Consider the following 27,145-nt stretch of genomic DNA (forward strand, 5'->3'; position numbering starts at 1 on the left):
TTCAGAGTACCCGAGTTGATTTGACACAATAAAGAAACTCAGACGAATTCCAGCTTTTTGTCGCGTCCATTCTTCCGATTTACGTTGGAGCACAGCTCCTACATTGGTGAAACGACATGGACACTGCAGTTACCCTCAAACTGCCTACCTTCTGGGAGGCTCACGTGGTGGTTTGGTTCGCCCAGGCGGACTCCCTGTTCGCCCTGCGAGGCATCACGGCCGACGACACCCGCTTCCACCATGTGGTAGCAGCGCTCGGCTCTGCCACCGCGGCCCTGACCTCCCTGACCCTCAGCCCGCCAGCCGCTGACAAATACGACGCGATTAAAAAGCTCCTCCTCGACGCTTTCGCCCTCTCATCGGCGGAACGCGCACGGCGCCTGCTCGACCTGCTCGAGCTCGGCGACACGCGCCCATCCGAGCGAATGGACTACATGCTTTCGCTGCTCGGCGAGCACTCTCCGGCATTCCTGTTCCGGGAACTTTTCCTCCGTCAGCTGCCCAGCCAGGTACGCCTCGCCCTGGCAAGCACGACGATCACGGATCCCCGCGCCCTCGCCAGGGAAGCCAACAAGATCTCCGCGGCAGGCCAACGCATTGGAGCAGTGACCTCGAGCCCACCGCCGTCCAAAACAACGTCAATAGCGCCCGAGCACCCGGCATGGTCGACGACCGAACTGCCGACGCAATTGGCGGCCGCTACGCCACGCCGACCACCTCCAGCACGACGACCGGGGCCTCCACCTGACCAGGCGTGGTGTTATTATCATGCCAGGTTCGGACAGAAGGCCCAGACATGCCAACCCCCGTGCACCTTCGGCAAGCCGGGAAACGGCCGGGCCGGCGTTCATTACCAGCCATGAGCGCCGGCCACACGGGCAACTTACTTTTCATCAGGGACAAAGCGTCCGGACAGCGCTTCCTGTGTGACACCGGCGCCAAACTGAGCGTCATACCCGCCTCCGATCAGGACAGGCAGTCCGCGGTTTGCGGCCCCTCCTTGGTTGCGGCCAACGGATCGGCCATCCGCACCTTCGGCCCGCGCAACGTCACCCTCTGCTTTGGCGGCCAACGCTTTAATTGGACTTTTGTAACCGCAAGCGTGCCCATGGCTCTGCTAGGCGCTGACTTCCTCTGCGCACACGGACTGCTGGTGGACGTCCAACGGCGTCGCCTCATCAACGCCGAGACCTTCAGCTCCCTGGCATGCACATTGAGCACCTCCGCTCCGACCGAGCTGGCATGCGCCCTCCCGGCGGCGAACGAGTTTGCTCGCCTGCTCACGGAGTTCCCGGCCCTCACGCGGCCGACGTTTTTGGCCGTCGCAGTACGACATGGGATCGAGCACCACATACCAACCACGGGCTCGCCGGTCTATGCCAGAGCCCGCCCGCCTCGACCCAGCCAAGCTCGCCATGGCCAAAGCCGAGTTCGACGCTTTGGAACACCTCGGCATCGTGCTGCGCTCCAATAGCGCGTGGGCTTCGCCACTACACATCGTCCCAAAACCAGGGGGCGGCTGGCGCCCATGTGGCGACTACCGCCGCCTTAACGACGCTACCAACCCCGACAGGTATCCGATCCCACACATCCAAGACTTCTCCGCCCGTTTGGCAGGACGGGTCATTTTTTCAAAGATCGATTTAATACGGGGATATCACCAGGTACCTGTCAGGGCGGCCGACGTCCCGAAAACGGCCGTCATCACGCCGTTCGGCTATTCGAATTCCTGCGAATGCCGTTTGGCCTCAAGAACGCGGCTCAGGTGTTCCAGCGCTTGATGGACAGCATGCTGTGTGACCTGCCGTCCCTCTTCGTTTACCTGGACGACATCCTTGTCGCCAGCACGTCCCGGGCCGAGCACCTCCTCCACCTCCGAACACTGTTCGGGCGCCTCAGCGAGCACGGCCTCATCGTCAACGCGGCCAAATGCCACTTCGGCACAACGGCCGTTGATTTTTTGGGCCACCACATCACCAAGAATGGGGCCGTGCCGCTGCCAACCAAGGTCGAGGCCATCACCACATTTCCGCGTCCCCGCTCCATAAAGGCCCTGCAGGAATTCCTGGGAATGGTGAATTTCTATCACCGCTTCGTGCCCCGCGCTGCTCAACTCATGCGGCCCCTCTACGAAGCCCTCCGGGGCAGGCCGGCCAAGCACGACGTCGTCTGGTCCGCAGCAATGGACGCGGCCTTTAAAAGCTCAAAGCGGGCCCTCGCCGATGCAACACTGCTCGCTCACCCGGTGCTCAACGCTCCCATCGCCCTCACCACGGATGCCTCCGACTACGCGGTGGGCGCCGTACATGAGTAATGGGTGAACGGGGTTTGGCAGCCACTCGCTTTTTTCAGCCGGCAACTCCGGCCAAATGAGCTCAAATATAGCACGTTTGACCGTGAGCTCCTCGGTCTACACCTGGCCGTTTGCCATTTCCGCCACCTCCTGGAGGGCCGACCCTTCACGGCGTTCGTCGACCACAAGCCGTTGGTTTACGCAATGGCCAAGGTCACGGAGCCGTGGTCGGCCCGCCAACAGCGCCACCTCTCCGCTGTGTCGGAGTTTACCACGGACATCCGGCACGTCGCCAGCAAAGACAACGCCGTGGCCGACTGTCTTTCTCGGGCCAGCGCGAACGCGGTCCACCTCGGCGTGGACTTCGCGCTTATGGCGGCGGACCAAACCACAGACACCACGGTGCAAGCCCTCCGGGCGGTGGACACGGGCCTCCGCCTGGCCGACATCCCCTTCGCGGACACTGTCCTGCTCTGCGACGTCTCCCAAGGCCAGCCTCGCCCGTTACCTGGCAACGCCGCATCTTCGCCTCCCTCCACGGCCTGTCCCACCCAGGCCGGAAAGCTTCCCAGAAGCTGGTGTCGACACGATTCGTCTGGCACGGCCTTCGACGGGACGTCCGCGATTGGACCAGCACCTGCACAGCCTGCCAACAGGCCAAGGTCCACCGACACACCCAGGCCCCGCTGGCACCTTTCACCGTGCCCGAACGACGTTTCGACCACGTCAACGTGGACCTGGTCGGCCCCCTCCCCCCATCACGGGGTTTTACACACCTGCTCACCATGGTGGACAGGACCACCAGGTGGCCGGAGGCCGTTCACCTCGTCTCCACCACCACCGCCGACGTGGCGCAGGCTTTCATCGCCACCTGGGTCGCCCGCTTCGGCGCACCGGCGGACATCTCGTCGGACCACGGACCGCAGTTCACCTCCGAGCTGTGGGGCGCAGTCGCCCGCAACCTGGGGGTCAAGCTCCACCGTACTACGGCCTACCACCCCCAAGCCAACGGGTTGTGCAAGCGATTCCACCGCTCCATGAAGGCCGCGCTCATGACCGGCCTTCAGGACGGCGGTTGGGCCGACCGGCTGCCGTGGGTCCTTTTGGGCCTCCGCACGGCCCCCAAGGAGGACCTCCGGGTGTCCACCGCCGAGCTTGTCTACGGCCAGGCGCTACGCGTCCCGGGCGAATTCGTGCCCGACGCTACCAGTCCCTGGTCTGCAGCTCACCGGCGCTCGGACCTCCAGGAGACCGCCCGACGGTTTGCCCCCGTGCCAACGTCCCACCACGGTGACCCCCATTCCTACGTCCCCCCAGCGCTTCGCAAAGCGGAGTACGTTTTTGTGTGTCATGACGCACATCGGGGGCCACTCTGGCCGCCGTACGACGGGCCCTTCCGGGTCCTGCGACGGGACGACAAGTCGTTCATCATCGACATCGGCGGCAGGTCGGACCGGATTGCGGTGGACCGCCTCAAGCTGGCGCACGTGGACATCGACCAACCGCCACGGTTGGCCCTTCCGCCGCGGCGAGGCCGCCCCCTGCCCACGGTGCCCCCCACTCGACCGCCCACCACCACACTGGACCCCCCCCCACGACCCGCCAGGGGTCGCTTCGACCGGGTCATCAGGACCCCCCTTAAATTGACCCTGCCGGTGCAAGTCGATTCTGGGGGGACGTGTGTAGCGGCTACCGCTTGGTATACACAATCGCCTTGCACCTACCGAGGACGCGGAGCGATCACCATGCCGGGCTCGCCCAGGATGCCCGGGCATGCCCGCTCTCGACTTGCCAGGCCTCGTCCGGGACGCCCGGGCGCGCCCGGGCATGCCCGCTCTCGACTTGCCAGGCCTCGTCCAGGACGCCCGGGCACGCCCCCTCTCGCCTTTCCCGGGCAATCGCTCCGGGATAATGTGTATATATATTGCTGCCCGATAAACGGGCTTTTCAGAGTACCCGAGTTGATTTGACACAATAAAGAAACTCGGACGAATTCCAGCTTTTTGTCGCGTCCATTCTTCCGATTTACATTGGAGTGAAGGAACTGCGCTCCAACGCGAGTCGAAAGAATTGACGCGACCAAAGACGGAATTCGGCCGAGTTGCTTTTTTGAAACAAAACAGCTCAGGTATTCTGACAAGCCCGTTTTTTCGGGCAGCAATATTGTATATACACATTTATGTTGGGAAGTTTGCCCGGCAAAAGCTATACCGGGCATGCCCGGGTGTCAAGGGCGAGCCTTGGAAAGGGGAGTCTGGACCTGCCTGGGCGTGTTTGGCTGCGGCCTGGCAAGTCGAGGCTGGACGTGCCCGGGCGCTCTGGGCGAGCCCTGGAAAGGCGATAGCGGGCATGCCCGGACGCTCTGGGCGAGCCCTGGAAAGGCGATAGCGGGCATGCCCGGACGCTCTGGGCGAGCCCTGAAAAGGCGATAGCGGGCATGCCCGGACGCTCTGGGCGAGCCCTGGAAAGGCGAGAGCGGGCATGCCCGGGAAAGACGAGACTGGGCGGGCGTGCCCGGGAGGTTCGGGCATGCCCGGGAACAGTGAGTCCGGGCATGCCCGGGAGAGGCGCGTCTGGCCGTGTTCTGGCCGGTGCAAGGCGATTGTGTGCATCCAGCGGTAACCGCTACACACGCCCCTCCAGAATCGACCTGCACCGGCAGGGTCAATTTAAGGGGGGTCCGGATGACCCGGCCGAAGCGACCCCTGGAGGGTCGTGGGGAGGGGTCCGACGTGGTGGTGGGTGGTCGAGCGGGGGGAACTGTGGACGGGGGGCGGCCTCGCCGCGGAGGAAGGGCCAACCGTGGTGGTCGGTCGACATCCATGTGCGCCGGTTTGAGGCGGTCCACAGAAATCCGGGACGGCCGGCCGCCGAAGTCGACGATGAAAGACTTGTCGCCCCGTCGCAGGACCCGGAAGGGCCCGTCGTACGGCGGCCGGAGTGGCCCCCGGTGCGCGTCATGACGCACAAAGACGTACTCTGCTGTGCGAAGCGCCGGGGGGACGTAGGACTGGGGGCCACCGTGGCAGGATGTCGGCACGGGGGCAAATCGTCGGGCAGCCTCCTGGAGGTCCGAGCGCTGGTGAGCGGCGGACCAGGGACTGGTAGCGTCGGGCACGAATTCGCCCGGGACGCGGAGCGGCTGGCCGTAGACGAGCTCGGCGGCGGACGCCTGGAGGTCTTCCTTGGGGGCCGTGCGAAGGCCCAAAAGGACCCACGGCAGCCGGTCGGCCCAACCGTCGTCCTGAAGGCCGGCCATGAGTGCGGCCTTCATGGAGCGGTGAAACCGCTCGTACAACCCGTTGGCTTGGGGGTGGTAGGCCGTGTTGCGGTGCAGCGTGACCCCCAACGAAAGGGCGACCGCACCCCAAAGCTCAGACGTGAACTGTGGGCCGCGGTCGGACGAGATGTCCGCTGGTGCGCTGAAGCGCGCGACCCAGGTGGCGATGAACGCCTGCGCCACGTCGGCGGTGGTGGTGGAGGGGAGGGGCACAGCCTCCGGCCACCTGGTGGTCCTGTCCACCATGGTGAGCAGGTGGGTGAACCCCCGCGAGGGGGGCAGGGGACCCACCAGGTCCACGTGGACGTGGTCGAAACGCCGTTCAGGCACGGCGAAAGGTGCCAGCGGGGCCTGGGTGTGGCGGTGGACCTTGACCCGCTGGCAGGCTGTGCAGGCATTGGCCCAGTCGCGGATGTTTCGTCGAAGGCCGTGCCAGACGAAACGCGCCGACACCAGCTTCTGAGAAGCTTTCCGGCCCGGGTGAGAAAGGCCGTGGATGGAGGCGAAGATGCGGCGCTGCCAGGAAACGGGCACGATGGGGCGAGGCTGGCCCTGGGAGACGTCGCAGAGCAGGACGGTGCCCGCGAAGGGAATGTCGGCCAGGCGGAGGCCCGTGTCCGCCGCACGGAGTGCCTGCACCGAGGTGTCGGTGGTCTGGTCGGCCGCCATGAGCGCGAAGTCCACGCCGAGGTGGACCGCGTTCGCGCTGGCCCGAGAAAGACAGTCGGCCACGGCGTTGTCTTTGCCGGCGACGTGCCGGATGTCCGTGGTGAACTCCGACACGGCGGAGAGGTGGCGCTGCTGGCGGGCCGACCACGGCTCCGTGACCTTAGCCATTGCGTAGACCAACGGCTTGTGGTCGACGAAAGCCGTGAACAGGCGGCCCTCCAGGAGGTGTCGGAAATGGCGAACGGCCAGGAATAGCCCGAGCAGCTCGCGGTCGAACGTGCTGTAGTTTAACTCGTTCGGCCGGAGTTGCCGGCTGAAAAAAGCGAGTGGCTGCCAAACCCCGTCCACCCATTGCTCATGGACGGCGCCCACCGCGTAGTTGGAGGCGTCCGTAGTGAGGGCAATGGGGGCGTTGAGCACCGGGTGAGCCAGCAGCGTTGCGTCGGCGAGGGCCCGTTTGGCGCTGGCGAAGGCCGCGTCCATGGCCGCGGTCCAAACAATGTCATGCTTGGCCGGCTTGCCCCAGAGGGCCTCGTAAAGGGGCCGCATGAGCTGAGCAGCGCGGGGCACGAATCGGTGATAAAAATTCACCATGCCGAGGAACTCTTGGAGGGCCTTGATGGAACGGGGACGTGGGAACGTGGTGATGGCCTCGACCTTGGTTGGCAGCGGCACGGCCCCGGTGTTGGTGATGCGGTGGCCCAAAACGTCAACGGTCGTCGCGCCGAAGTGGCATTTGACCGGGTTGACAATTAAGCCGTGCTCGCTGAGGCGACCGAACAGTGTTCGGAGGTGGAGGAGGTGCTCGGCGCGGGACGTGCTGGCGATGAGGATATCGTCCAGATAGACGAAAAGAAACGGCAGGTCGCGCAGAACGCCGTCCATCAAGCGCTGGAACGCCTGCGCCGCGTTCTTGAGGCCAAACGGCATCCGCAAAAATTCGAACAGGCCGAACGGCGTGATGACGGCCGTCTTCGGGACGTCAGCCGCCCGGACAGGTACCTGGTGGTAGCCCCGTATCAGGTCAATTTTCGAAAAGATGACCCCTCCCGCCAAACGGGTGGAAAAGTCCTGAATATGCGGGTCGGGTACCTGTCGGGGGTGGTAGCGTCGTTGAGACGGCGGTAGTCGCCACACGGGCGCCATCCACCCCCCGGCTTTGGCACGATGTGCAGTGGCGAGGCCCACGCGCTATCAGAGCGCCGCATGATGCCGAGGTGCTCCAACGCGTCAAACTCGGCCTTCGCCACGGCGAGCTTGGCCGGGTCGAGGCGGCGGGCCCTGGCGTAGCCCGGCGGGCCCGTAGTGGGTACGTGGTGCTCGATCCCGTGCCACACCGCGACGGCCGAAAACGTCGGCCGCATGAGGACCGGGAATTCAGCGAGCAGGCGAGCGAACTCGTTCGCTGCCGGGAGGGCGCACGCCAGTTCGGTCGGCGCGGAGCTGCTCATCGTGCACGCCAGGGAGCTGAAGGTCTCGGCGTTGACAAGGCGACGACGTTTGACGTCGACCAGCAGCCCGTGCGCGCAGAGGAAGTCGGCGCCCAGCAAAGCCATGGGGACGCAGGCGGTCACAAAAGTCCATTGAAAACGCTGGCTGCCGAAGCAGAGGGTGACGACGCGTGGGCCGAAAGTGCGTATGGCCGAGCCATTAGCAGCGACCAAAGAGGGGCCGCAAACGGCGTCCCGCTTGTCCTGCTCGGAGGCGGGTATGACGCTCAGTTGGGCGACGGTGTCACGCAGGAAACGCCGCCCAGACGCTTTGTCCCGAATAAAGAGCAAGTTGCCCGAGTGGCCGGCGCTCATGGCTGGGAATGAACGCCGGCCCAGCCGTTTCCCGACCTGCTGAAAGTGCACGGGGGCCGGCACGTCCGAGCCTTGTGTCCGAACCTGGCGTGGTAATAACACCACGCACGGTCAGGTGGAGGCCCCGGCCGTCGTGTCGGAAGCAGGCGGTGCGGCGTGGCGGCCGCCAGTTGCACCGGCAGTTCGGCCTCCAACCGCGCAGGGCGCTCGGGCGTCGTGGGCGTCGCCTCGGACGGCGGCGGGCTCCAGGTAACCGCGCCGATGTGCTGGCCCGCCGAGGAGATCTTATCGGCTTCCCTGGCGAGGGCGCGGGAATCCGTGATCAACGTGCCAGCCAGGGCGAGGCGTACTGGGTGAGGCAGCTGGCGAAGGAACAGCTCGCGGAACAGAAAATCCGGAGAGTGCTCACCGAGCAACGAGAGCATATAGTCCATGCGCTCTGACGGGCGCGTGTCGCCGAGCTCGGGCAGAGCGAGCAGGCGCCGTGCGCGTGCTGCCGGTGAGAGGGCGAAAGCGTCGAGGAGGAGTGTCTTCAGCGCGTCGTATTTGTCAGCAGCCGGCGGGTGCTCGAGGAGGCTCAAGGCGCGGGCCGCGGTGGCGGAACCGAGCGCCGCCACAACATGTGGGAAGCGGGTGTCGTCTGCGGTGATGCCTCGCAGGGCGAACTAAGAGTCCGCCTGAGCGAACCAAACAGCCGCGTGAGCCTCCCAGAAGGTAGGCAGTTTAAGCGTCACTGCCGTATCCATGTCGGTAGGTCACCAATGAAGGAACTGTGCTCCAACGCGAGTCGAAAGAATTGACGCGACCAAAGACGGAATTCGTCCGAGTTGCTTTATTGAAACAAAACAGCTCAGGTATTCTGACAAGCCCGTTTTTTCGGGCAGCAATATATATACACATTTATGTCGGGAAGTTTGCCCGGCAAAAGCTATACCGGGCATGCCCGGGTGTCAAGGGCGAGCCTTGGAAAGGCGAGTCTGGACCTGCCCGGGCGTGTTTGGCTGCGGCCTGGCAAGTCGAGGCTGGGCATGCCCGGGCGCTCTGGGCGAGCCCTGGAAAGGCGATAGCGGGCATGCCCGGACGCTCTGGGCGATTCCTGGAAAGGCGATAGCGGGCATGCCCGGACGCTCTGGGCGAGCCCTGAAAAGGCGATAGCGGGCATGCCCGGACGCTCTGGGCGAGCCCTGGAAAGGCGAGAGCGGGCATGCCCGGGAAAGACGAGACCGGGCGTGCCCGGGAGGTTCGGGCGTGCCCAGGAACAGTGAGTCCGGGCATGCCCGGGAGAGGCGCGTCTGGCCGTGTTCTGGCCGGTGCAAGGCGATTGTGTGCATCCAGCGGTAACCGCTACAGGAGCACAGCTCCTACAACGTCATGATGATGATCTAGAAACCGCGCCATCATGGACATGACATCACCGTATCCGTACTTGCACATCGAGATGCTTAGAACAGGGACGTCCCAGCGAGTCACCGACACTGTGTGACGTTTACAATGTCACGAGATCAGGAGATGTCCCCTTGATGATGTCCACTCCCGCATCATCAGATGCATATGGCTGCCTAAGCAGTCTTCCCATGCAGCAAGGGATGTGCTGGGTGGTTTGCCATTGCCTTCACAGCAGTCAGGGCAGCAATTCGGAATTTGTTCAGGGTTTTAATGGCCGAAGCCTTTTTATTACAAAAAGGTTTAAAAAACAATCAGAAAAATAAAACCGAAATCAGTGCCACAATCAAAACCAAATAAAACACGAACAACAATCAAACAAGTAAATAAAGAGTAAATCAAAAACAATAATCAAACAAGAAAAAGAGCAATTAGAGATTGCAAACCCTCGCCAGGATGTATTTTCAGTGGTTTTTAAGGCTTTTGTGTTAAAACAAATATGGCGGCCGAACCACGTGATCGATGACGTCATCATCATTTTTTTTCCACTAATTTATTCCTAGATTATGCTCAACAAATTTCATCTTGATAGATGAAGTTTTGTACTTGTCGAATTATGACGTCATAATGGAGGCACCTATGACATCATCATTGACATATTTTATTCCCCATGGAGAGTTATTTACAATGAGCCGTATCTAAAAAAAATTCTATTCAGCACTTTCCGAGAAATAGAGGTGCAAAGTTTTTCTGTTTTTCCAAGATGGCGGCCGAACCACGTGACCTATGACGTCATAATTATCATAAAATATTATACAGGTGGAGTTGCAGCTATGGTGAAAATTTCCTGTCAATCGGACCAACGGTTGCAGAGAAAATCATATTTGTTCTGTGTGGACAAACAGACAAACAAACAGACAAACAAACAGACAAACAAACAGACAAACGGACTCAAATGCAATACTCTCTCCTCACAACCATCAATAAATTCAGTCCATCAAAGGAAAAAAAACCCAAAAGTCCGTTTTCCCATGTTTTTCCCTTTCGCGTCTGCCACCCCCCCTCCCTCCAAAATGGGGGAGGGGGGGGGGGGTGGCTCGCGGGTTCTCTCGCGGGTAACCCAAGCGGGTAGGGGAGATGGCGGCTGAGAATTTGTTCTGGGTGTGAGTGAGAACTCGCGTTGCCAGGTGAGTGATTGTGCCAGCTTGATTCGCAAAAGTTTTATACCTGAATAATTAGATCATATCTTCAAGCAACGTGTTTGGATTCCAAGTCATCCGGAACAAACAATGATTTGGAAAATAAAACTGCACGAAATTATTTAAAATGAATTATCCATTCTTCCATCGATGCAATAACAAATTATATTTCTGTTGATAAAGCAGGGCAATTGCTTAGCCTGTTGGATTTAACAACCTAAGGTCTACTACTACACTACTACAACTACTAATACAACTACTACAACCACTACTACAACCACTACAACCACTACTACAACCACCACTACTACTACGACTACTACCACTACTACTACTATACTACTACTACTACTAGTACTATACTACTACTACTACTACTACTACTACTACTACAACCACTACTACAACCACCACTACTACTACGACTACTACCACTACTACTACTATACTACTACTACTACTACTACTACTACTACTACTACTACTACTACTACTACTACTACTACTACTACTACTACTACTATTATACTACAACTACTACTACTACAACCACTACTACAACCACCACTACTACTACGACTACTACCACTACTACTACTATACTACTACTACTACTACTACTATACTACTACTACTACTACTACTACTACTACAACCACTACTACAACCACCACTACTACTACGACTACTACCACTACTACTATTATACTACTACTACTACTACTAGTACTATACTACTACTACTACTACTACAACCACTACTACAACCACCACTACTACTATGACTACTACTATGACTACTATACTACTACTACTACTACTACTACTACTATACTACTACTACTACTACTACAACCACTACTACAACCACCACTACTACTACGACTACTACCACTACCACTACTACCACTACTACTACTACTACCACTACTACTACCACTACTACTATAACTACTACTACCACTACTACTACCACTACTACTACCACTACTACTACCACTACTACTATAACTACTACTACCACTACTACTATAACTACTACTACCACTACTACGACTACAATACTACTACCACTACTACTATAACTACTACTACCACTACTACGACTACAATACTACTATAACTACTACTACCACTACTACCACTACTACTACCACTACTACTATAACTACTACTACCACTACTACTACCACTACTACTACCACTACGACTATAACTACTACTACCACTACTACTATAACTACTACTACCACTACTACTACTACAATACAAGTACCACTACTACTACCACTACTACTATAACTACTACTACCACTACTACTACCAATACTACTACCACTACTACTACCACTACTACTACCAATGCTACTACTACCAATACTACTACCACTACTACTACCACTACTACTACCACTACTACTATAACTACTACTACCACTACTACTACTACTACAATACTACTACCACTACTACTACTACCACTACTACTACCACTACTACGACCACCATGACCACCACTATTACTACTACAACTACTACAACTACTACTACCACTACCACTACTTCAACCACTACAACCACCACCACTACTACTACGACTACTACTACTACTACCACTACTACTACACTACTACTACCACGACTACTACTACCACTACTACTACTCCTACTACTACTACTACTACTACTACTACTACTCCTACTACTAGTACTACTACTACCACTACTAGTACTACTACTCCTACTACTAGTACTACTACTACTACTACTACTCCCTACTGCTATTACTACTACCTACTAGTACTCTTTCCACTCTTACTACTACCACTATTACTACTACTATTATTATTACTATTACAAAATCACAGCATTCTCTATCTCTATATTGTAGCGGTTACCGCTGGATGTACATAATCGCCTTGCACCGGCCAGAACACGGCCAGACGCGCCTCTCCCGGGCATGCCCGGACTCACTGTTCCCGGGCACGCCCGAACCTCCCGGGCACGCCCGGTCTCGTCTTTCCCGGGCATGCCCGCTCTCGCCTTTCCAGGGCTCGCCCAGAGCGTCCGGGCATGCCCGCTATCGCCTTTCCAGGGCTCGCCCAGAGCGTCCGGGCATGCCCGCTATCGCCTTTCCAGGGCACGCCCAGAGCGTCCGGGCATGCCCGCTATCGCCTTTCCAGGGCTCGCCCAGAGCGTCCGGGCATGCCCGCTATCGCCTTTCCAGTGCTCGCCCAGAGCGCCCGGGCACGCCCAGCCTCGACTTGCCAGGCCGCAGCCAAACACGCCCGGGCAGGTCCAGACTCGCCTTTCCAAGGCTCGCCCTTGATACCCGGGCATGCCCGGTATAGCTTTTGCCGGGCAAACTTCCTGACATAAATGTGTATATATATTGTTGCCCGAAAAACGGGCTTGTCAGAATACCTGAGCTGTTTTGTTTCAATAAAGCAACTCGGACGAATTCCGTCTTTGGTCGCGTCAATTCTTTCGACTCACGTTGGAGCGCAGTTCCTTCATTGGTGACCTACCGACATGGATACGGCAGTGACGCTTAAACTGCCTACCTTCTGGGAGACTCACGCGGCTGTTTGGTTCGCCCAGGCGGACTCCCAGTTCGCCCTGCGAGGCATCACCGCGGACGACACCCGCTTCCACCATGTTGTGGCGGCGCTCGGTTCCGCCACCGCGGCCCGCGCCTTGAGCCTCCTCCAGCACCCGCCGGCTGCTGACAAATACGACGCGCTGAAGACGCTCCTCCTCGGCGCTTTCGCCCTCTCACCGGCAGCACGCGCACGGCGCCTGCTTGACCTGCCCGAGCTCGGCGACACGCGCCCATCCGAGCGCATGGACTATATGCTCTCGTTGCTCGGCGAGCACTCTCCGGCATTCCTGTTCCGGGAGCTGTTCCTCCGTCAGCTGCCTAACCCGGTACGCCTCGCCCTGGCTGGCACGTTGATCACGGATTCCCGCGCCCTCGCCAGGGAAGCCGATAAGATCTCCTCGGCGGGCCAGCACATCGGCGCGGTTACCTGGAGCCCGCCGCCGTCCGAGGCGACGCCCACGACGCCCGAGCGCCCTGCGCGGTTGGAGGCCGAACTGCCGGTGCAACTGGCGGCCACCACGCCGCACCGCCCGCTTCCGACACGACGGCCGGGGCCTCCACCTGACCGGGCGTGGTGTTATTACCACGCCAGGTTCGGACACAAGGCTCGGACGTGCCGGCCCCCGTGCACTTTCGGCAGGTCGGGAAACGGCCGGGCCGGCGTTCATTCCCAGCCATGAGCGCCGGCCACTCGGGCAACTTGCTGTTTATTCGGGAAAAAGCGTCTGGACGGCGTTTCCTGTGTGACACCGGCGCCCAACTGAGCGTCATACCTGCCTCCGAGCAGGACAGGCTGGACGCAGTTTGCGGCCCCTCTTTGGTCGCTGCTAATGGCTCGGCCATACGCACTTTCGGCCCACGTGTCGTCACCCTCTGCTTCGGCAGCCAGCGCTTTCAATGGACTTTTGTTACCGCCAGCGTCCCCGTGGCTTTGCTGGGCGCCGACTTCCTCTGCGCGCACGGGCTGCTGGTCGACGTCAAACGACGTCGCCTTGTACACGCCGAGACCTTCAGCTCCCTGGCGTGCACAATGAGCAGCTCCGCGCCGACCGAACTGGCGTGCGCCCTCCCGGCAACGAACGAGTTCGCTCGCCTGCTCGTGGAATTCCCGGCCCTCACGCGGCGGACGTTTTCGGCCGTCGCGGTGCGGCACGGGATCGAGTACCACATACCCACTACGGGCCCGCCGGTCTACGCCAGGGCCCGCCGCCTCGACCCAGCCAAGCTCGCCGTGGCAAAGGCCGAATTCGACGCGTTGGAGCACCTCGGCATCGTGCGGCACTCCGATAGCGCGTGGGCCTCGCCACTGCACATCGTGCCAAAGCCGGGGGGTGGATGGCGCCCGTGTGGCGACTACCGCCGTATCAATGACGCTACCACCCCCGACAGGTACCCGATCCCGCATATTCAGGACTTTTCCGCCCGTTTGGCGTGACGGGTCATCTTTTCGAAAATTGACCTGATACGGGGCTACCACCAGGTACCTGTCCGGGCGGCCGACGTCCCGAAGACGGCCGTCATCACGCCGTTCGGCCTGTTCGAATTTTTGTGGATGCCGTTTGGCCTCAAGAACGCGGCCCAGGCGTTCCAGCGCTTGATGGACGGCGTGCTGCGCGACCTGCCGTTTCTTTTCGTCTATCTGGACGACATCCTCGTCGCCAGCACGTCCCGCGCCGGGCACCTCCTCCACCTCCGAACACTGTTCGGTCGCCTCAGCGAGCACGGCTTAATTGTCAACCCGGTCAAATGCCACTTCGGCGCGACGACAGTTTACTTTTTGGGCCACCGCATCACCAAGACCGGGGCCGTGCCGCTGCCGACCAAGGTCGAGGCCATCACCACGTTCCCGCGTCCCCGTTCCATCAAGGCCCTCCAAGAGTTCCTTGGCATGGTGAATTTTTATCACCGATTCGTGCCCCGCGCTGCTCAGCTCATGCGGCCCCTTTACGAGGCCCTCCGGGGCAAGCCGGCCAAGCATGACATTGTTTGGTCCGCGGCCATGGACGCGGCCCTCGCCAGTGCCAAACGGGCCCTCGCCGCCGCAACGCTGCTGGCTCACCCGGTGCTCAACGCGCCCATCGCCCTCACTACGGACGCCTCCAACTACGCGGTGGGCGCCGTCCATGAGCAATGGGTGGATGGGGTTTGGCAGCCACTCGCTTTTTTCAGCCGGCAACTCCGGCCGAACGAGTTAAATACAGCACGTTCGACCGCGAGCTGCTCGGGCTATTCCTGGCCGTTCGCCATTTCCGACACCTCCTGGAGGGCCGCCCGTTCACGGCTTTCGTCGACCACAAGCCGTTGGTCTATGCAATGGCTAAGGTCACGGAGCCGTGGTCGGCCCGCCAGCAGCGCCACCTCTCCGCCGTGTCGGAGTTCACCACGGACATCCAGCACGTCGCCGGCAAAGACAACGCCGTGGCCGACTGCCTTTCGCGGGCCAGCGCGAACGCGGTCCACCTCGGCGTGGACTTCACGCTCATGGCGGCCGACCAGACCACCGACGCCTCGGTGCAGGCACTCCATGTGGCGGACACGGGCCTCCGCCTGGCCGACATCCCCTTCGCGGGCACCGTCCTGCTCTGCGACGTCTCCCAGGGCCAGCCTCGCCCCATCGTGCCCGTTTCCTGGCAGCGCCGCATCTTCGCCTCCATCCACGGCCTTTCTCACCCGGGCCGGAAAGCTTCTCAGAAGCTGGTGTCGGCGCGTTTCGTCTGGCACGGCCTTCGACGAAACATCCGCGACTGGGCCAACGCCTGCACGGCCTGCCAGCGAGCCAAGGTCCACCGCCACACCCAGGCCCCGCTGGCACCTTTCGCCGTGCCTGAACGGCGTTTCGACCACGTCCACGTGGACCTGGTGGGTCCCCTGCCCCCCTCGCGGGGGTTCACCCACCTGCTCACCATGGTGGACAGGACCACCAGGTGGCCGGAGGCCGTGCCCCTCACCTCCACCACCACCGCCGACGTGGCGCAGGCGTTCATCGCCACCTGGGTCACGCGCTTCGGCGCACCAGCGGACATCTCATCCGACCGCGGCCCACAGTTCACGTCTGAGCTTTGGGGCGCGGTCGCCCGTTCGTTGGGGGTCACGCTGCACCGCACACGGCCTACCACCCCCAAGCCAATGGGTTGTGCGAGCGGTTTCACCGCTCCATGAAGGCCGCACTCATGGCCGGCCTTCAGGACGACGGCTGAGCCGACCGGCTGCCGTGGGTCCTTTTGGGCCTTCGCACGGCCCCCAAGGAAGACCTCCAGGCGTCCGCCGCCGAGCTCGTCTAAGGCCAGCCACTCCGCGTCCCGGGCGAATTCGTGCCTGACGCTACCAGTCCCTGGTCCGCCGCTCGCCAGCGCTCGGACCTCCAGGAGGCCGCTCGACGATTTGCCCCCGTGCCGACGTCCCGCCACGGTGGCCCCCAGTCCTACGTCCCCCCGGCGCTTCGCACAGCGGAGTACGTCTTTGTGCATCATGATGCGCACCGGGGGCCACTCCGGCCGCCGTACGACGGGCCCTTCCGGGTCCTGCGACGGGGCGACAAGTCTTTCATCGTCGACTTCGGCGGCCGGCCGGACCGGATTTCTGTGGACCGCCTCAAACCGGCGCACATGGACGTCGACCGACCACCACGGTTGGCCCTTCCTCCGCGGCGAGGCCGCCCCCCGTCCACAGTTCCCCCCGCTCGACCACCCACCACCACGTCAGACCCCTCCCCACGACGCTCCAGGGGTCGCTTCGGCCGGGTCATCCGGACCCCCCTTAAATTGACCCTGCCGGTGCAGGTCGATTCTGGAGGGGCGTGTGTAGTGGTTACCGCTGGATGTACATAATCGCCTTGCACCGGCCAGAACACGGCCAGACGCGCCTCTCCCGGGCATGCCCGGACTCACTGTTCCCGGGCACGCCCGAACCTCCCGGGCACGCCCGGTCTCGTCTTTCCCGGGCATGCCCGCTCTCGCCTTTCCAGGGCTCGCCCAGAGCGTCCGGGCATGCCCGCTATCGCCTTTCCAGGGCTCACCCAGAGCGTCCGGGCATGCCCGCTATCGCCTTTCCAGGGCACGCCCAGAGCGTCCGGGCATGCCCGCTATCGCCTTTCCAGGGCTCGCCCAGAGCATCCGGGCATGCCCGCTATCGCCTTTCCAGTGCTCGCCCAGAGCGCCCGGGCACGCCCAGCCTCGACTTGCCAGGCCGCAGCCAAACACGCCCGGGCAGGTCCAGACTCGCCTTTCCAAGGCTCGCCCTTGATACCCGGGCATGCCCGGTATAGCTTTTGCCGCGCAAACTTCCCGACATAAATGTGTATATATATTGTTGCCCGAAAAACGGGCTTGTCAGAATACCTGAGCTGTTTTGTTTCAATAAAGCAACTCGGACGAATTCCGTCTTTGGTCGCGTCAATTCTTTCGACTCGCGTTGGAGCGCAGTTCCTTCAATATCTCTATATATATCATATCTCTATATATAAAGGAGGAGTGTCTGTGTGTGTGTCTGTGTGGATGTCCGCTTATAACTCAAGAACGACACATCGGAGAAAAGTTTGACACAGATTCGGAATCAGCATTAAATCCCGGTGGTTTTAGGCTACGTTTTATTTTAATATCAATGGTTTAAAAAAGCCGCGCCAGCTGCAATTCCATGGTGTCGTTTGTGGCGGCGCTAGACGTTCGGGGTGTATTGCAATGGTTTGTCGGGTTTGGCTGTGGGTCCAGAATAGCTCCCATTTCCTTATGTTCTTCCACTTTTATTTTGATTCTTCTGTTACAACGCCTTCCTTATCTACCTTATATCCCCCCGACGAGGCCTCTACATAATTTCATGCGGCAGAATTTCGTGCATTTTGAGTGAAAGAAGTGAGACGAATTAGTAGGAGGAAGAAGAGGCGCGGTAACTGTGGAGGCCTTGATCGTGAGTGGAAATGGCGGGAATTGCGTTTGTATCGCAAAGTAAAAGATCTGCATTCATTTCTGAACTTGCATTGGTGGATTGTTGTACATCTGCATTATTTTTCATAAAAACTTTATGTTGAACTTGAAGGCTCCAAGCACGGACTATATATATAGCCCTCATTGAGGTAAAAATAAAAGTAAAAAGCCTGCTATCGATAGCTGTCCCCCATCCCCCCTCCCCCTCCCCCCTCCCCCGTCCCTCCCCCTCCCCGTCCCCCATCCCTCCCCCTCCCCGTCCCCCATCCCTCCCCCTCCTCGTCCCCCATCCTTCCCCCTCCCCATCCCCCCTCCCCCTCCCCATCCCCCTCCCCCTCCCCCTCCCTTCCCCCTCCCCCTCTCCCTCCCCCCTCTCCCCCCCCTCTCCCTCCCCCTCTACCTCCTCCCTCCCCTCCCCCTCTCCCTCCTCCCTCCCCTCCCCCCTCCCCCTTCCCCTCCCCTATCCCCTCTCCTCCTCCCCCTCCCTCCTCTTCTCCCCTCTCCTCCTCCCCCTCCCTCCTCTTCTCCCCTCTCCTCCTCCCCCTCCCTCCTCTTCTCCCCTCTCCTCCTCCCCCTCCCTCCTCTTCTCCCCTCTCCCCCTCTTCTCCCCTCTCCCCCTCTTCTCCCCTCTCCCCCCTCTTCTCCCCTCCCCCCCTCCTCTCCCCTCCCCACCCTCTCCTCCCCTCCCCCCCCGTTCCCCTCCCCTCCCCCCCCGTTCCCCTCCCCTCCCCCCCCCGTTCCCCGCCCCTCCCCTTCCTCCTCCCCCCCCTTCCCCCGCCCGGCAATGCCGGGTACTTCCCATGGCCAGCTGTACGTGGGCTGCTCGAGGGTTGGAAAACCAAGCAATCTTTATGTCTTGGCACCAAGTAAGAAAACCAGAAATGTATACCAAGAGGTTTTGAGAAATTGAAAATTGACAAAACGTCATGGAGGAAATGTACTGTGATATAGCTCTAAAATATACATGTTCTTTTCATCATATATTTGTATTATTCTTATTCAACCCGGGCGAAGCCGGGTACCTCAGCTAGTTATCTATAAGCGGTCGTTATAATTTTAGATTAATCTCAAACATTTCCACCAATCAATGACATTGTAGCGACCCATGGGTCCCCCAAGCGAGACCAGCAACAGAATCTCCTTGCTCCAGCCGGTGACGTAACCGGCGGGCAAACCACGGCGCCGGGGTGGCCGGTCACGTGACCACCAAAGCGTGCCGTGCGTGCGGTTATAATCCTTTGCACCTGTCGGTTGCGTGACCACCAAAGCGCGCCCTGCCTAAGAGGCGTGGCTTTCGGTTTCGGTTGTGCTTTCTGGTTTTGATATATATGCAGCCCGATAAACGGGCTTTTCTGAGTTCCCGAGTTGGTTTTTACAATAAACATCTTCTCGGACGAGTTTGTGTCTTGCCCGTCACTTCGTCCGTCTCAAGCAAGAGCCCTGCTCTTCACTGGTGACCCCGAATTTACGACACGCGATGGACACCGCAGTGTCCCTCAAATTGCCCACCTTCTGGGAAGCACATGCCGCCGTCTGGTTCGCGCAGGCAGACTCCCAGTTTGCCCTGCGTAGCATAACGGAGGACGCCACGCGATACCATTACGTGGTCGCCGCGCTTGGCTCCGCGACCGCCGCCCGCTGCCTGAGCTTCCTCCAGAACCCGCCCGCTGGCGGCAAGTACGACGCCATCAAGGCACTTCTTCTGGGCGCTTTCGCCCTCTCCCCGGCTGAGCGCGCACGACGCCTGCTCGACCTTCCTGAGCTCGGCGATACGCGCCCGTCCGAACGCATAGACTCCATGCTCGCTTTGCTCGGCGAGCACCCCTCGGATTTCCTGTTTCGGGAGCTTTTTCTTCGCCAGCTCCCGGCCCAGGTACGGGTCGCCCTGGCAGGCACGACCATCGTGAACCCCCGCGACCTCGCCAAGGAGGCCGACAAGATCGATTCGGCTAGCCAGCTCACCGGAGCGGCGAGCCAGCTCGTCGGGGTGGCGGCCGGGAGCCCTCCCGCCCAACCGCCCGGCGCCCGCGACGCAGTTTCCTTCCCGGAGGCCGCCGGGCCGGCGCGACTGGCAGCGGCGACACCGCGTCGCCCGGTTCCGACGCGTCGACCGGAGCCCCTGCCGGACCCGGCCTGGTGTTATTTCCACGCCAGGTTCGGGCGGCAGGCCCGGTCATGTCGACCCCCGTGCACGTTCGGCAAGTCGGGAAACGGGCGGGCCGGCGTTCCCTACCAGCAATGAACGCCGGCCGTTCCGGAAACCTGCTATTCATCGTGGACCAAGCGTCGGGGCGGCGCTTTCTCTGCGACACCGGCGCCCAGCTGAGCGTCATTCCCGCTTCGGCGGAGGACAGGCGGGCCGCCGTTTGCGGCCCCTTCTTAATCGCGGCCAACGGCTCCGCCATCCGCACCTTCGGCCCACGCACCGTCGCCCTCCGCTTCGGCAGCCAGGTCTTTCACTGGGAGTTCGTGACGGCGGACGTCCCCATGGCTTTGCTCGGGGCCGATTTTCTGTGCACCCACGGGCTACTGGTCGACGTGAAACGCCGGCGTCTCGTCAACGCCGAAACTTTCAGCTCCCTGGCATGCGCTTTGAGCTGTTCCACACCCACCGAGTTTTCCTGCGTCCTCCCATTGGCAGACGACTTCGCACGTCTCCTCGCGGAGTTCCCGGCCCTCACGCAACCGACGTTTTCGGCCATCGCGGTGCGTCACGGCATCGAGCATCACATCCCCACTACGGGCCCACCGGTGTACGCCCGGGCTCGCCGTCTCGATCCCGCCAAACTCGCCGTCGCCAAGGCCGAGTTCGCCGCGCTGGAGCGCCTCGGCATCGTGCGGCGCTCCGACAGCGCCTGGGCCTCGCCGCTGCACATCGTCCCGAAGCCGGGGGGCGGATGGCGGCCATGCGGCGACTAGCGCCGCCTTAACGACGCCACTACCCCCGACAGGTACCCCGTCCCGCACATCCAGGATTTTTCTGCCCGGTTGGCGGGGCGGACCATTTTTTCAAAAGTGGACCTGATTCGGGGGTACCACCAGGTGCCCGTCCGCCCGGCCGACATCCCGAAGACGGCCGTTATTACACCTTTCGGCCTCTTTGAATTCCTCCGGATGCCCTTCGGCCTCAAACGCGGCACAGGCGTTCCAGCGCCTGATGGACGGCATGCTGCGCAACTTGCCGTTCCTCTACACCTACCTGGACGACATCCTCGTCGCCAGCACGTCCAGAGCCGAACACCTCCTCCACCTCCGGATGCTGTTCGGCCGCCTCAGCGAGCACGGATTGATCGTCAACCCGGCCAAATGTCACTTTGGTGCGGCGACGATCGACGTTTTGGGCCACCGCATCACCCAGACCGGCGCCGTGGTGCTACCGGCCAAAGTCGAGGCCATCGCCGCTTTCCCTCGCCCCCGCTCCGTCAAGGCGCTGCAGGAGTTCCTCGGGATGGTGAACTTTTATCACCGCTTTGTGCCCCGAGCTGCGCAACTCATGCGGCCCTTGTACGCCGCCCTCCGCGGCCAGCCGGCGAAACGCGACGTTGTGTGGTCCACGGACATGGACGCGGCTTTTACCGGCGCAAAACGGGCCCTCGCCAACGCCACGCTGCTGGCCCACCCGGTACCCCAGGCTCCCATCGCCCTCACCACGGACGCCTCCGACTACGCCGTGGGCGCGGTCCATGAACAATGGGTCAACGGGGCCTGGCAGCCGCTCGCGTTCTTCAACCGGCAACTCCTGCCCAACGAGTTGAAGTACAGCACCTTCGACCGCGAGCTCCTCGGGCTGTACCTGGCCGTCCGCCATTTTCGCCACCTCCTGGAGGGCCGCCCGTTTATGGCTTTTGTCGACCACAAGCCGTTGGTTTTCGCCATGGCCAAGGTCACGGAGCCGTGGTCGGCCCGCCAGCAGCGCCACCTCTCCGCCGTGTCGGAATACACCACGGACATCCGGCACGTCGCCGGGAAGGACAACGCCGTGGCCGACTGCCTTTCTCGAGCCGGCGCCAACGCTGTCCACCTCGGCGTCGATTTCGCCCTAATGGCAACGGACCAGGCCACCGGCGGCACTGTGCAGGCGCTCTGGGTGGCGGACACGGGCCTCCACTTGGCTGACGTCCCCTTCGCGGACACGGTCCTGCTGTGCGACATCTCCCAAGGCCGACCTCGCCCCGTTGTGCCGGTCACCTGGCGGCGTCGCATTTTTGCTTCGCTCCACGGCCTCTCTCGCCCGGGCCGGAAGGCGTCCCAGAGGCTGGTGGCGGTGCGTTTCATCTGGCATGGGCTGCGACGGGACGTCCGCGACTGGGCCAACGCCTGCACACCCTGCCAGCGGGCCAAGGTCCACCATCATACCCAGGCTCCGCTGGCTCCCTTCACCGTGCCCGAGCGACGGTTCGACCACGTCCACGTTGACCTGGTGGGTCCCCTTCCCCCATCGCAGGGGTTCACCCACCTGCTTACCATGGTGGACAGGACCACCAGGTGGCCGGAGGCCGTGCCCCTCGCCTCCACCACCACCGCCGACATGGCCCAGGCGTTCATCGCCACCTGGGTCACGCGTTTCGGCGCACCAGCGGACATCTCTTCGGACCGCGGCCCACAGTTCACGTCCGAACTATGGGGCACGGTCGACCGCACGTTGGGCGTTACCCTGCACCGCACCACGGCCTACCACCCCCAGGCCAATGGTTTGTGCGAGCGGTTCCACCGCTCCATGAAGGCCGCACTCATGGCCGGCCTCCAGGACGACGGCTGGGCCGACCGGCTCACGTGGGTCCTTTTAGGCCTCCGCACGGCTCCCAATTCCGATTCCAAAAATCCAGGCGTCCACCGCCGAGCTGGTGTACGGCCAGGCCCTCCGCGTACCGGGCGAGTTCATTCCCGACGCCACCAGCCCCTGGTCCACCGCGCGCCAGCGCACGGACTTCCAGGAGGCCGCCCGACGTTTCGCCCCGGTGCCCACGTCCCGCCACGGCGACCCCCAATCCTACATCCCCCCAGCACTCCGCACGGCGGAGTACGTCTTCGTGCGCCACGACGTGCACCGGGGGCCGCTCCGGCCACCATACGACGGACCCTTCCGGGTCCTACGACGGGACAACAAGTCCCGTTGGGCATCGTCAACATCGGCGGCCGGGCGGACCGGATTTTGCTGGACCGCCTCAAGCCGGCCCACATGGACGTCAGCCAGCCGCCACGGCTGGCTCTCCCACCGCGGCGCGGCCGCCCCCCGTCCACTGCACCCCCTGTCCGACCACCCACCACCACACCGGACCCCCCCCACCCCCGCGACTGGCCAGGGGTCGTTTCGGTCGGGTCATCCGGACCCCCCTCAGGGTGACCTTCCTGGATCAAGTCCATTCTGGGGGGGCGTGTGTAGCGACCCATGGGTCCCCCAAGCGAGACCAGCAACAGAATCTCCTTGCTCCAGCCGGTGACGTAACCGGCGGGCAAACCACGGCGCCGGGGTGGCCGGTCACGTGACCACCAAAGCGTGCCGCGCGTGTGGTTATAATCCTTTGCACCTGTCGGTCACGTGACCACCAAAGCGCGCCTTGCCTAAGAGGCATGGCTTTCGGTTTCGGTTGTGCTTTCTGGTTTTGATATATATGCAGCCCGATAAACGGGCTTTTCTGAGTTCCCGAGTTGGTTTTTACAATAAACATCTTCTCAGACGAGTTTGTGTCTTGCCCGTCACTTCGTCCGTCTCGAGCAAGAGACCTGCTCTTCAGTATTTCTTCTAGATAATATGTAGTTCTGTGATTTTGTGTTGATACTCGTACATCCTAAATTCAATACTAAAACGTTTGTGGCTCATTTTAACAATTTTGGCGGCCATTTTGAATGTTCGAGTCGGCTAATCGACTGGATTTATAGTTTCTATATCAAAACATAACTGCCATGTTTCATGCTTGTCTCACAAAGTGAACGATTCACCCTAATAATGGGTGTTAGCCGCCTATAGCTACAGACAGGAATTTGTAATTTGTTCAGGATGCCGGAGATAATTCACCCACCTTTCGCAAAAAAACATATTTAACATGCACCAATTCATTCTCGCAGATGGGATACCCAGAGGCAACTCAAAGTTAAGTGCACCACCTTTTCTATCAGACTACATTTGATGTATTTAAGTATGGAAGCTTATTGGCCAAGACAGGTTTTCCGTTTGTATAAAGGTCGTTTGCAGACACACCCTTTGGGGGAAGTTTGCATTTTGTTTGTGTTTGAGCTTTATACTATTGTGCCGCAGGCTAAGCTGGCAACACAATTAGAGCCATTGTTTTCAATCATACTGAAGGTGCCTTTGATGGCACAAAGGTTTGTACGTTTTGCCTGTGGCACTTACAAAACCAGAAACGATATGATGTACCAAAAGTAGTCCAGTCGTGTTTCTTAACAATGAATATATTCCCATTCCGTTTCTGATTTGGATTCTGATTCCAATTATTATTCTGATTCCGATTATGATTCTGATTCCAATTATTATCTGATTCCGATTATGCTTATGATTCCGATTCCGATTATTATTCTGATTCCGATTATGATTCTGATTCCAATTATTATTCTGATTCCGATTATGATTATGATTCTGATTCCAATTATTATTCTGATTCCGATTATTATTCTGATTCCGATTGTTCTGATTCTGATTCCAATTATTATTCTGGTTCCGATTATGATTATGATTTTGATTCCAATTATTATTCTGATTCCGATTATGTTTATGATTATGATTTAGATCCTGATTCTGATTCCAATTATTATTCCGATTCCAATTATGATTATGATTCTGATTCCAATTATTATTCTGATTCCGATTATTATTCCGATTCCAATTATGATTATGATTCTGAATCCAATTATTATTCTGATTCCGATTATGCTTATGATTCTGATTCCAATTATTATTCTGATTCCGATTATTATTCTGATTCCAATTATTATCTGATTCCGATTATGCTTATGATTCCGATTCCGATTATTATTCTGATTCTGATTGTTCTGATTCTGATTCCGATTCTGATTCTGATTCCAATTATTATTCTGGTTCCGATTATGATTATGATTCTGATTCCAATTATTATTTTGATTCCGATTATGTTTATGATTATGATTTAGATCCTGATTCTGATTCCAATTATTATTCTGATTCCAATTATGATTATGATTCTGATTCCAATTATTATTCTGATTCCGATTATGATTATGATTATGATTTAGATCCTGATTCTGATTCCAATTATTATTGTGATTCCGATTATGATTTAGATCCTGATTCTGATTCCAATTATTATTCTGATTCCAATTATTATTCTGATTCCGATTATGATTATGATTTAGATCCTGATTCCGATTATGATTATGATTTAGATCCTGATTCTGATTCCAATTATTATTCTGATTTCAATTATGATTATGATTCTGATTCCAATTATTATTCTGATTCCGATTATGATTATGATTATGATTTAGATCCTGATTCTGATTCCAATTATTATTCTGATTCCGATTATGATTATGATTTAGATCCTGATTCAGATTCCAATTATTATTCTGATTCTGATTCTGATTCCAATTATTATTCTGATTCTGATTCCAATTATTATTCTGATTCCAATTATTATTCTGATTCTGATTCTGATTATTATTCTGATTCCGATTTTGATTATGATGCTGATTCCAATTATGATTCTGATTCCGATTTTTATTCTGATTTTGATTATTAGTCCGGTTCCGATTCCGATTATTATTATTATTATTATTACTATTCAGATTCCGATTCTGAATTCCGATTCCGATAATTATTCTGATTCTGATTATTAGTCCGGTTCCGATTCCGATTCCGATTCCGATAATTATTCTGATTCTGATTATTAGTCCGGTTCCGATTCTGATTCCGATTCCGATAATTATTCTGATTCTGATTATTAGTCCGGTTCCGATTCCGATTATTATTATTATTCTAATTCAGAAATCCGATTCTGATTATTATTATTCTGATTCTGATTCCAATTTAGATTGATTCTGATTCCGATTATTATTATTATTATTATTATTACTAGGGCATGCCCGTACTATATATATATCTAACATTATATCCCCCCCCCTCTATTTACATCAAATGGTTTGGTCCATGAAATGTTTTGGTCCATTCGCAACGCCAAAGCGAACGGCGAACGCTTTACATGAAATGGTTTGGTCTATGAAATGTTTTGGTCCATTCGCAACGCCAAAGCGAACGGCGAACGGCTTGCGAGTACAGTGACAATCCCCCCCCCTCTATTTACATGAAATGGTTTTAATTAGTTTTAAAACATAGTTTAACGCCAACATATGGCATGCCCGTACCCGTACTATCCGTAATGGCGCACGCTCTCACAGGAGCTCCGGAAGGTCGCATATCGCAGGAAAGCGAAAGAATCGCAAATTAGTTTTAATTAGTTTTAAAACATCGTTTAACGCCAACATAGCGCCAACATAGTTTGCCGACGGGAAATAAATGAATACGCTCTCAAATGTGCCATCCGAGGCAGAGTGTGTTCGCCACGTTCGGCACACGCGATAGCTCGCTGCTCTCTGATTGGTTGAATCGTTTTTTGGACATAGCTCGGTAAGTAATTGTCCGATTAATATGAAACCTTGAAAAGGCACATCCTCGGGTCCCCAGCAATATACCTGGCAAGTTTCAAGTATATCGGACCGGTAGTTGTCGAGAAACAGCGGTCACAGACAAACAAACAAACAAACAAACATACACACAGAGATTAGTGGAATTATAGATAGATTATTATTATTATTATTATTCCGATTCTGATTCTGATTCCGATTATTATTATAAATCCGATTCCGATTATTATTATTATTCCAATTCTGATTATGATTCTGATTCCGATTCCAATTATTATTATTATTCCGATTGTGATTCTGATTATTATATTCTGATTCCGAATCCGATTATTATTATTATATTCCGATTCCGATTCCAATT

The 27,145-nt window shown here is 57.9% G+C and overlaps 1 protein-coding gene across 2 annotated transcripts in view; it reads right to left on the reverse strand.

Moving 5' to 3' along the window:
- The window catches only part of LOC137436505 (cadherin-13), a 677,612-nt gene that overhangs the window by 88,891 nt on the left and 561,576 nt on the right, over window positions 1-27,145 (reverse strand). The window lies entirely within an intron of this gene.

The sequence above is a fragment of the Myxine glutinosa genome, chromosome 11, assembly GCF_964187855.1.
Source record: "Myxine glutinosa chromosome 11, kmMyxGlut1.1, whole genome shotgun sequence".
NCBI classification, from domain to species: Eukaryota; Metazoa; Chordata; class Myxini; order Myxiniformes; family Myxinidae; genus Myxine; species Myxine glutinosa.